The 8,562-nt window shown below is 38.2% G+C and overlaps 1 pseudogene; it reads left to right on the forward strand.

The window, feature by feature from the left end:
* The first annotated feature begins 404 nt into the window (after positions 1-404).
* LOC128249450 (5S ribosomal RNA) lies at positions 405-503 on the forward strand (annotated as a pseudogene).
* Positions 504-8,562: the final 8,059 nt, after the last annotated feature.

Raw genomic sequence — 8,562 nt, forward strand, 5'->3', positions numbered from 1 at the left:
CGTTCCCCAGCTGGACGGGACGCCAGTCCATCGCAGCGTTACTCATTTTTGCCAGCTGAGTGGACTGGAGCAACGTGGAATGAAGCGTTTTGCTCAAGAACACAACGCGTCGCCCGGTTCAGGTATCGAAACCACAATCTTACGATCATGATGCTGACACTCTAACCACTAAGCCACGGGCCTCCACGCGATAGAATATATCTAAGGCTAAATGTGTTACAGCTAGAGCAAACCATCATGTCTGTTCACGCTACAGTCGTGGCCAAAACTTTGGAACACAGATCTGAAAATTTGAATTTTTATATTTGATGCCCGAAGTTATATTTAATTTGCAATATATTATTACTTGGCCGAAAGTTTGGAACATAGATCTGAAAATTAGAATCTTTATATTAAATTCCCAAATATCATGTTGAAAGCACCGGTTCTCGTCCGATCACCGAAGTTAAGCAACATCGAGCCTAGTTAGTACTTAGATGGGTGACCGCTTGGGAAACCTAGGTGCTGTAAGCGGCTGTGTGGTAAGTAGCTTGCTTACCAACCACATGGTTCTGGGTTCAGTCCCACTGCGTGGCACCTTGGGCAAATGTCTTCTACTATAGCCTCGGCCCGACCAAAGCCTTGTGAGTGGATTTGGTAGACGGAAACTGAAAGAAGCCCGTCGTATATATGTATATATATATATATATATATATATATATATATATATATATGTATGTATGTATGTTTGTGTATATGTTTGTATGTCTGTGTTTGTCCCCCCCCCCCCAACATCGCTTGATGCTGGTGTGTTTACGTCCCCGTAACTTAGCGGTTCGGCAAAAGAGACCGATAGAATAAGTACTAGGCTTACAAAGAATAAGTCCTAGGGTCGATGTGCTCGACTAAAGGCGGTGCTCCAGCATGGCCGCAGTCAAATGACTGAAACAAGTAAAAGAGTAAAAGAGTATATATATTGCATATATTTGAATCGAATTGTACTTGGGCATCACAATTTTAAATTTAAGAAAAAATGTTTCAAACTTTTGGCCACAACTGTATATAAAAAGAATAAGCATAACTCCACGTGTATGCCCCACCCCACGATTTTGTTGCCTCATAACTTCCAGAAAAAAGGATATTTTAAAAAAAAATCAGCATATGCACTTCAGATGGTGTTGATTATGACTACATCAGAATTTGTTGTGAAAATAATTTTTCGTGAGTGCGAAGAAGAATTTCAGAAAATTTACACGAGTCGGATTTCTTCCCCAAAAACTTCCAGAAAAATGAATATTTTTTTAAATGAAATTTACTATAAATACTTTTCAGAGTGAATAGATTACGATTATATCGGAATTTAATATGAAAAAAGAGAATTTGATGACTTATACACATACGTACTGACGCACATCCTATATATCGACAAAATGGAACTTGAGATTGTTGGTTTGTTTACCAAAATCGTAACTTAGCCGTCCGGAGTTGCATACGTGGGAGCTATGAGTAAAGCTAGAATAACGAAAGAGTACTTCTGCAGACTCCGGAAAATATGGAACTCAGAGCTTTCTGCATTTAACAAGACCATATCTCACAGTGCTTTTGCAGTGCTAGTACTAGTATCAATATTTGGGACACTCGACGAGATACGCAGCCCGGACATCAAAACCAGAAAGGTACTGACTGAGAACCACTGGTGACTTTCACATTAACAGCGACACTGATAGGATCCAAGTGAGACGAAGTGATAGTGGAAGAGGCATATGTTGAGGGTTCCAGTTGATCGGATCAACGGAACAGCCTGCTCGTGAAATTAACGTGCAAGTGGCTGAGCATTCCACAGACACGTGTACCCTTAACGTAGTTCTCGGGGGGATATTCAGCGTGACACAGTGTGACAAGGCTGACCCTTTGAATTACAGGCACAACAGAAACAGGAAGAAAGAGTGAGAGAAAGTTGTGGTGAAAGAGTACAGCAGGGTTCGCCACCATCCCCTGCCGGAGCCTCGTGGAGCTTTAGGTGTTTTCGCTCAATAAACACTCACAACGCCCGGTCTGGGAATCGAAACCGCGAGTCCGCTGCTCTAACCACTGGGCCATTGCGCCTCCACTGGAAGAGGCATAAGATCAAACCAAACAGCTTTTGAATGTCGTATTATATTATTTGGACAACACTGTGGAACAGTAAAGAAAGAGATGAGTACATTACATGCATACTCAAACGTGAGAACAACAACATCATTAGGGTAGGGGAAGAACTGCGGAACAGGTAGTCTGAGGGTACGGCTGTCTCATGTAACCCAAAGGAGGCTGGGCCTTAATAGAGGCTTGGAGGAGAAGCGGGTATCGTACCAGCAAAAGGCAATGCATGGGTACATATCACGTAAGCTAGCGGGCAACAACAGCGTTGACAGGAAGAGTAGTCTCTCCTGGCTCTGTGATAGATACATAACATTCCGTCTAGAAGGATATACCTTCGCTATCCACGAACTGCAGACAACTGTTAAATAACTGATAAACAAGAGAGACAAAGATGGCGCCAAACCTTTAAGTTGTGATAAAAAGTACCGGCTGTGGAAGGTATCAATCACATCATCAGCAGCCGCCCCGAACTGTGTAGGAGATACTAACAACCTTTGAGATATGATATACTTGCTAAACAATTTACAATGCTATCCGCAGGAAGGATTACCCTGACGAATTCATCAAAGGCATTTCAGAACCAGAATATATTCACATTTTTATAAACAAGGAATAGTGATGGAGTATGCCAATAAAAATAGCAGTCTGGTGCAAGCACAACAGACCTGATATTGTTGTGTGTGACAGGGAACAAAAGTCGTGCATTGTCGTGGGAGTCAGCTGTTCAATGTACCATCAAAAATTCAGGGAAAAGAAAACTTTTATGGTGAATTAATGCGGATCTTACATATCTTGTACGCTGACAAGGCACATGGCTTAGTGGTTAGAGTTTTCGACTCACGATTGCTAGGTCTTGAGTTCAATTCTCGGTGATGCGTTGCATTCGTCAGCAAGACACTTTATTTCACGTTGTTCTAGTCCACTCAGCTAGCAAAGATGAGTAGTACCTGTATTTGAAAGGGCCAGCCTTGTCGCAATCTGTATTACGCTGAATCTCCCTGAGAACTACGTTAAGGGTACACGTGTCTGTGGAGTGCTCAGTCACATGCACGTTAATTTCACGAGCAGGCTGTTCTGTTGATATGATCAACTGGAACCCTTATTGTCGCAACCGACGGAGTGCCAGTCTACCCTGACTATAAATTCTCATTTGTACCCATCATCATAGGTGTATTGGGTTATGTATCTACAAATTTGCACAAAAACCTAAAACTTCTAGATTTTTCGGAGAAAGAACAAAAGAATCTGGTGCGGATTCTCCAAATCAATTTATTAGTAGCACAGTAAAATATTTGTAAGACATCCCAAAGATTCTCCATCTAAGATTCTTTAAATGAATAGGTGTATACAGTTGAGTGAGTGCATGGACAGTTCAACCAACACACCAGCTCCGCTACATATTTACAAACAAGGGGTACACCCTTATCTCAAAAATTCTTGGCGCTTTGTTACCGACCGGCTCGATCTCTAAATCTCAAAGAAAATCTTATACATATACATAGAACAATAGAAGAACAGGTGAACAAACTTATTTTTACCTATTGTACGTCTTCTCCCTTCTTTGATCCCCTTCAGTCATGAATGACCATGACATTGCACCCAGAAAGTTCCCCTCCGATGTTCAAGTCCGGGCAAGGTTATTTATGTAAGACCAGCAGTCGCCCATGCATACCAGTCTCCTCTCTCCACGCCACCAATGTTGTCCAAGGCAAAGGCCGATACAGCTTGACACCAGTGATGGTTGCAACTCATTTCTACAGCTGAGTGAGCTGGAGCAACGTGAAATAAAGTGTCTTGCTCAAGAAGACAATGAGTTCGGTTCCCTGATCTGGGAATCGAACTCATTACTTCATGATTTTAAGTCCAATGCTCTAACCACTCAACCATGCACCTATGCTTCGCACTGCTTCTGTTTACCAGATTTCACTCAATGTATTATTAATCGATTTGAGGATATATTGAAGACTCTTGCCAATGTGACACGCAGTGGGATCGATCTCAGAACCACATGGTTACGAAGCCAACATTTTAACCATACAGCCATACCTGAGCCTATATTACTGATATGGCGTTTAAGAATCCACAGCTCAATGGTGTAGCTACTATACTTTGTTGTAGAGGACTGGGGATTTAAGTCTAGTCATATGACCTTTCCTCTGATGATAAAATAAAAATACAATACAACATATTAAGATTTGTTAAAGCCTCACCATTATCGAAGACATTACAGGAAGATTGGCTTGCTGTTTTATGCTCGGAATAAATAATATTTTGTTGTATTTGGGGATGGTCATGTTGCCAATTTAGCCATTTGATCAGACAAAATGGCTGATCGTTAGTAAGGAGGGACACACAAATAAGAAAGAAGAAAGCAAAGGACCACTGATGAGGTCACAGAAGTGTGACGAAAGAACTCTGGCTGAAATACGATTAATGTAATGTAAAATAAAGCTGAAGCAAATTAACAACAAATATATAGTGCGTGTGTTTTTATTGGCTAAACTAGCAACATGACCATCCCCAAATACAACAATATCTGTTTCAACACATGATTTCACATCAAGAATCTTGCAAAACGAATTTATAAATGTAAAATAATATTTTGTTTCATTGAAATATAAATATAAATTCAAGAAATATTGAGCAAAAGAGGGCGAAATAATACTGAAATAAGAGAGACATATGAGTATAAGTTTTTAGCTGTTTTTATTTGTATATACAAAATTATATACAGCAGATCACAGACAGGAAATTTCGACAATTAAACAATGTCTGTGTATACAAAATTTTTAGTGAATTTAACATTTTCGTAATTGCGATGTCTTTGAGATCTTCGTGGACACGCTCTTCATTATGACAAACTGTTCAATAATGAAATTAACCTTAAAGTGGCTGTAAGGAAACAAACATTCAAGTACTTTGTGATATGATTGAATAGAGGAAACTGAAGTTGACAGTGTCTGTGAGTCGTTTAGGTTAGTTGAATATTGTGTGAAAGGTCGAAGCAAAAAACAGTAATAGATAGATAGATACATGTTATTTCTTAATGTCTTAACAACCGTGTCTTTCATGACTCACAGAAATACACTCACATTTACGCGTGTGTCTGTTTGTCTTTATACATACATACAAAGAGAGAGAGAGAGAGAGAGAGAGAGAGAGAGAGAGAGAGAGAGAGAGAGAGAGAGAGAGAGAGAGAGAGAGAGAGAGAGAGAGAGAGCGTGAGTTGGGTGGTGTATTGGATGAAACTCAAGGTAAAAACAGTATTAGAACGCTGTCACTGCATTGCTGCTTATCTTCGTGAAATTACACGTTCTTCGGAAGAAACTAAAGTGAACAGTGCCAATGAGTCGTCCAGGTTACATACATACATACATATTGAAGAAGGGAAAGAGAATGAGACAGACTTCACAAAAATTATAATAATGATTCTGACTTCGATTTCACTCCATACTTAAGTTTGATTACTTCTTGACGTAGGGTGAAATATAACATGTGACAACTCTCAAGATAGAAGCGATGAAAAATGGCTAACAAGGAATATAGCTTCCCAAGATGTTGTCTCCTACATCTGTGCATTCAATACTAAATCATCCCTAAATTTCAAGCTTATATGTAAATATAAATACGCCCGCACCGCGTGTGCATGTACATGCATGCATACATACACACGTACATACCTATTGGGGCATTGGGATATGTAATACAATGCCTAAATACCAACCTTGAGAAATTAGGTTTATCAAAATCAGAAAGGAGAAAGCTGCTTCGAAGACTACAGATCCAAGCCATCACTGGAACTGTAAAAATCTGTAAAACTTTCCAAAAGTTTATCATGTAAGTATATATGTAATGATATAAAAAAGTTGTTGCTATAACGGCATGTTGTAGGATGTGAAAGATGAACAATGCATGAAGTTTTAAAGAAAGTATTTATTTACCGTTACGTTACAATACCTTGCCTCGACGGGCAGGTGATGATATTGTAAAGCATGCGAAGTAAAGATAGATGTGTAGTTTGTGTTTGCGTCCTCTTCATTGTTTAGTAGTAATTAAAGAGAGAGATAGAATGATGTTGTAAGAGAACAGAATTAGAGCTAGTGAGAGTATGTGACAAAGGCTCGCATAGTCACTGATAGTAAACTTCATTTCTTTCTCTGACCAAGGTTTCCGTGGTCCGTTCACTAACTTATGTTAGCTCTCTCTATCTCTCTCTCAGCTCACGAGTCATCACCAAGTGACTTATCTTTTTGCTTGGGGTTTATGCTTTTATAACTCTCCAGAAAGATAGATATATCGTTGAGAACAATGGGCTTCGTTAGTGGTACTGTGATATCTCTATTCTAGCTTTTGGTGAAATAGAAGAGGTTATAAGGGTCAAATAGTGAAGACATTATTTCGGCCCAGCTAAAGGCAATCTGGCAAATGTAAAACTGCTGTCAGAGAAAAACCACTGTTCCACCGTGAGAAAAGTTCTGTTGAACTGTTAATTTAAATTTGGCTATGGTGGATCGAATCCACTTCATGCTTGCAAGATTCACTACATATATGTGCATGTCTAGACATACAACAATATGCATGAGAGAATACATGCATAAAATAAAACATGTAAATCTGCACATATCCATCCATCCATCCATCCATTCATCCATCCATCTATACATTTGTACATACGTATGTACACACATGCAAAAATACCCTGTTGATGTTGAAATTCCAATGAAGGAGCCTTGGATCTAAGTTAGAAACCGGCTCTTTCTCTATTGGTAAGAAATCTTGAAATAAAACTGAATAAAGACATACATACGTGCATACATACGTATGTATGTATATGTATCTGTTTGCCAAATCCTCTAATAAGGCGAAGGCATTGGTCGGACCAGGACTCTAGTAGAAGACACTCAATATACTGCTCAATGGGAACCACATGGCTGTAAAGTGATCTCCTAAATCACTCAGCCACACAGGTGCAGACCTGTGTATATTTATATAAAACGATATAGACACGTATAGAAATAGACAGTTAGGTAAATGTATGGATATAATATACATGATCACATTGATATACGGACAGATAAAGAGACAGAATATAAAGGAAAGAACAGCAGATAAAGAGAGAGAAAGACTTTTGGCTCGAAGACAGTTGCAGACAGATACATTATGAGCTGAATTAACCATTAAGCAAAATAAACACATGCTGAAAGCATCAAGGAAAGTGGGGTGTGGGGAGCACCACAGAAATGGTAAATGGTTTACGGTACAAAAGAGGTCACTTTAAAGTTGCTAAAATAATATGCGGATTGCCATATCTCTACTTAGTATAGAGGCAGACGTGTTACGTAAGATAAAGTTTGAGGTTCTGATCAAAGACTAGGAATTTAAAAAATAGGAGAAATCTTTCTAAATATGAATAAAGTGGAAGTGTATAAAATTAAGCATTATTTCCCATCTTATTGTTACTTTTGTTTCATTTTGTAAACTAAAAAATTATTTTATGGTTTATTATTGTTTATATTTTGAATTACATTGGGGAACACCAACATCTTTTAAGTGTTTAAGGGTCCTAATCTGGCCCGAGATACATTTATAGAGAAGTAGATGGACCTATATAACTGTAGATGAGTGTGTGGGCTCTAATGTATGTATGTATGTATGTATGTATGTATGTATGTATGTATGTATGTATGTATGTGTGTATGTATGTATGTACGTATGTATGTATTTATTTATGTATGTATGTATGTCATTATTCAGTTTTACTTCAAGATTTTTTTGTCGATAGAGAAAAAGCCGGTTTCTAACGTAGATCCAAGGCTGCTCCATTAGAATTTCAACAACATCAACAGGGATTTTTGTGTGTATGTATGTATGCATGTATGTATGTATGAATGTATGTATGTACGTATGTGCGTATGTATGTATGTATGTTTATTACTGAATGAGAGAGCAGTGCATGCCATCAAAGTGACATTGGAGTAAAATATACGAAACCCAGTATACCCATCATGACTACCCGTCTGATAAGAGTATAAGCATGTATGTATGTATGTATGTATGTATGTATGTATGTATGTATGTATGAGTCCAGATTTGTATGTATTGTTTGATGTTTGTATTCTCAGGCATATAGTTGCATGTCTAGACATGCTCATATATACTTCAATGATAAACTTCTGGAAAGTTTTACAGACTTTTACACAGTTCCAGTGATGGCTTGTATGTATGTATGTATGTATGTATGTATGTATGTATGTATATATGTATGTATCTATCTATCTATCTGTTTATCTGTTTCGGTACCAAAATCACTACATAAAAAAATGTTGCCCGTCAAACCAAAAAGATCCTATCTATCTATTTGCATACCATATGGACTCTTTGAAAATTCAGCTTCTAAATACTTACTTTGAAATTTTCTTCTATCTCTCCCTTCTAACAAAT

The sequence above is a fragment of the Octopus bimaculoides genome, chromosome 14 (genome assembly GCF_046866305.1).
Source record: "Octopus bimaculoides isolate indiv1 chromosome 14, ASM4686630v1, whole genome shotgun sequence".
In the NCBI taxonomy this organism is placed as follows: Eukaryota; Metazoa; Mollusca; class Cephalopoda; order Octopoda; family Octopodidae; genus Octopus; species Octopus bimaculoides.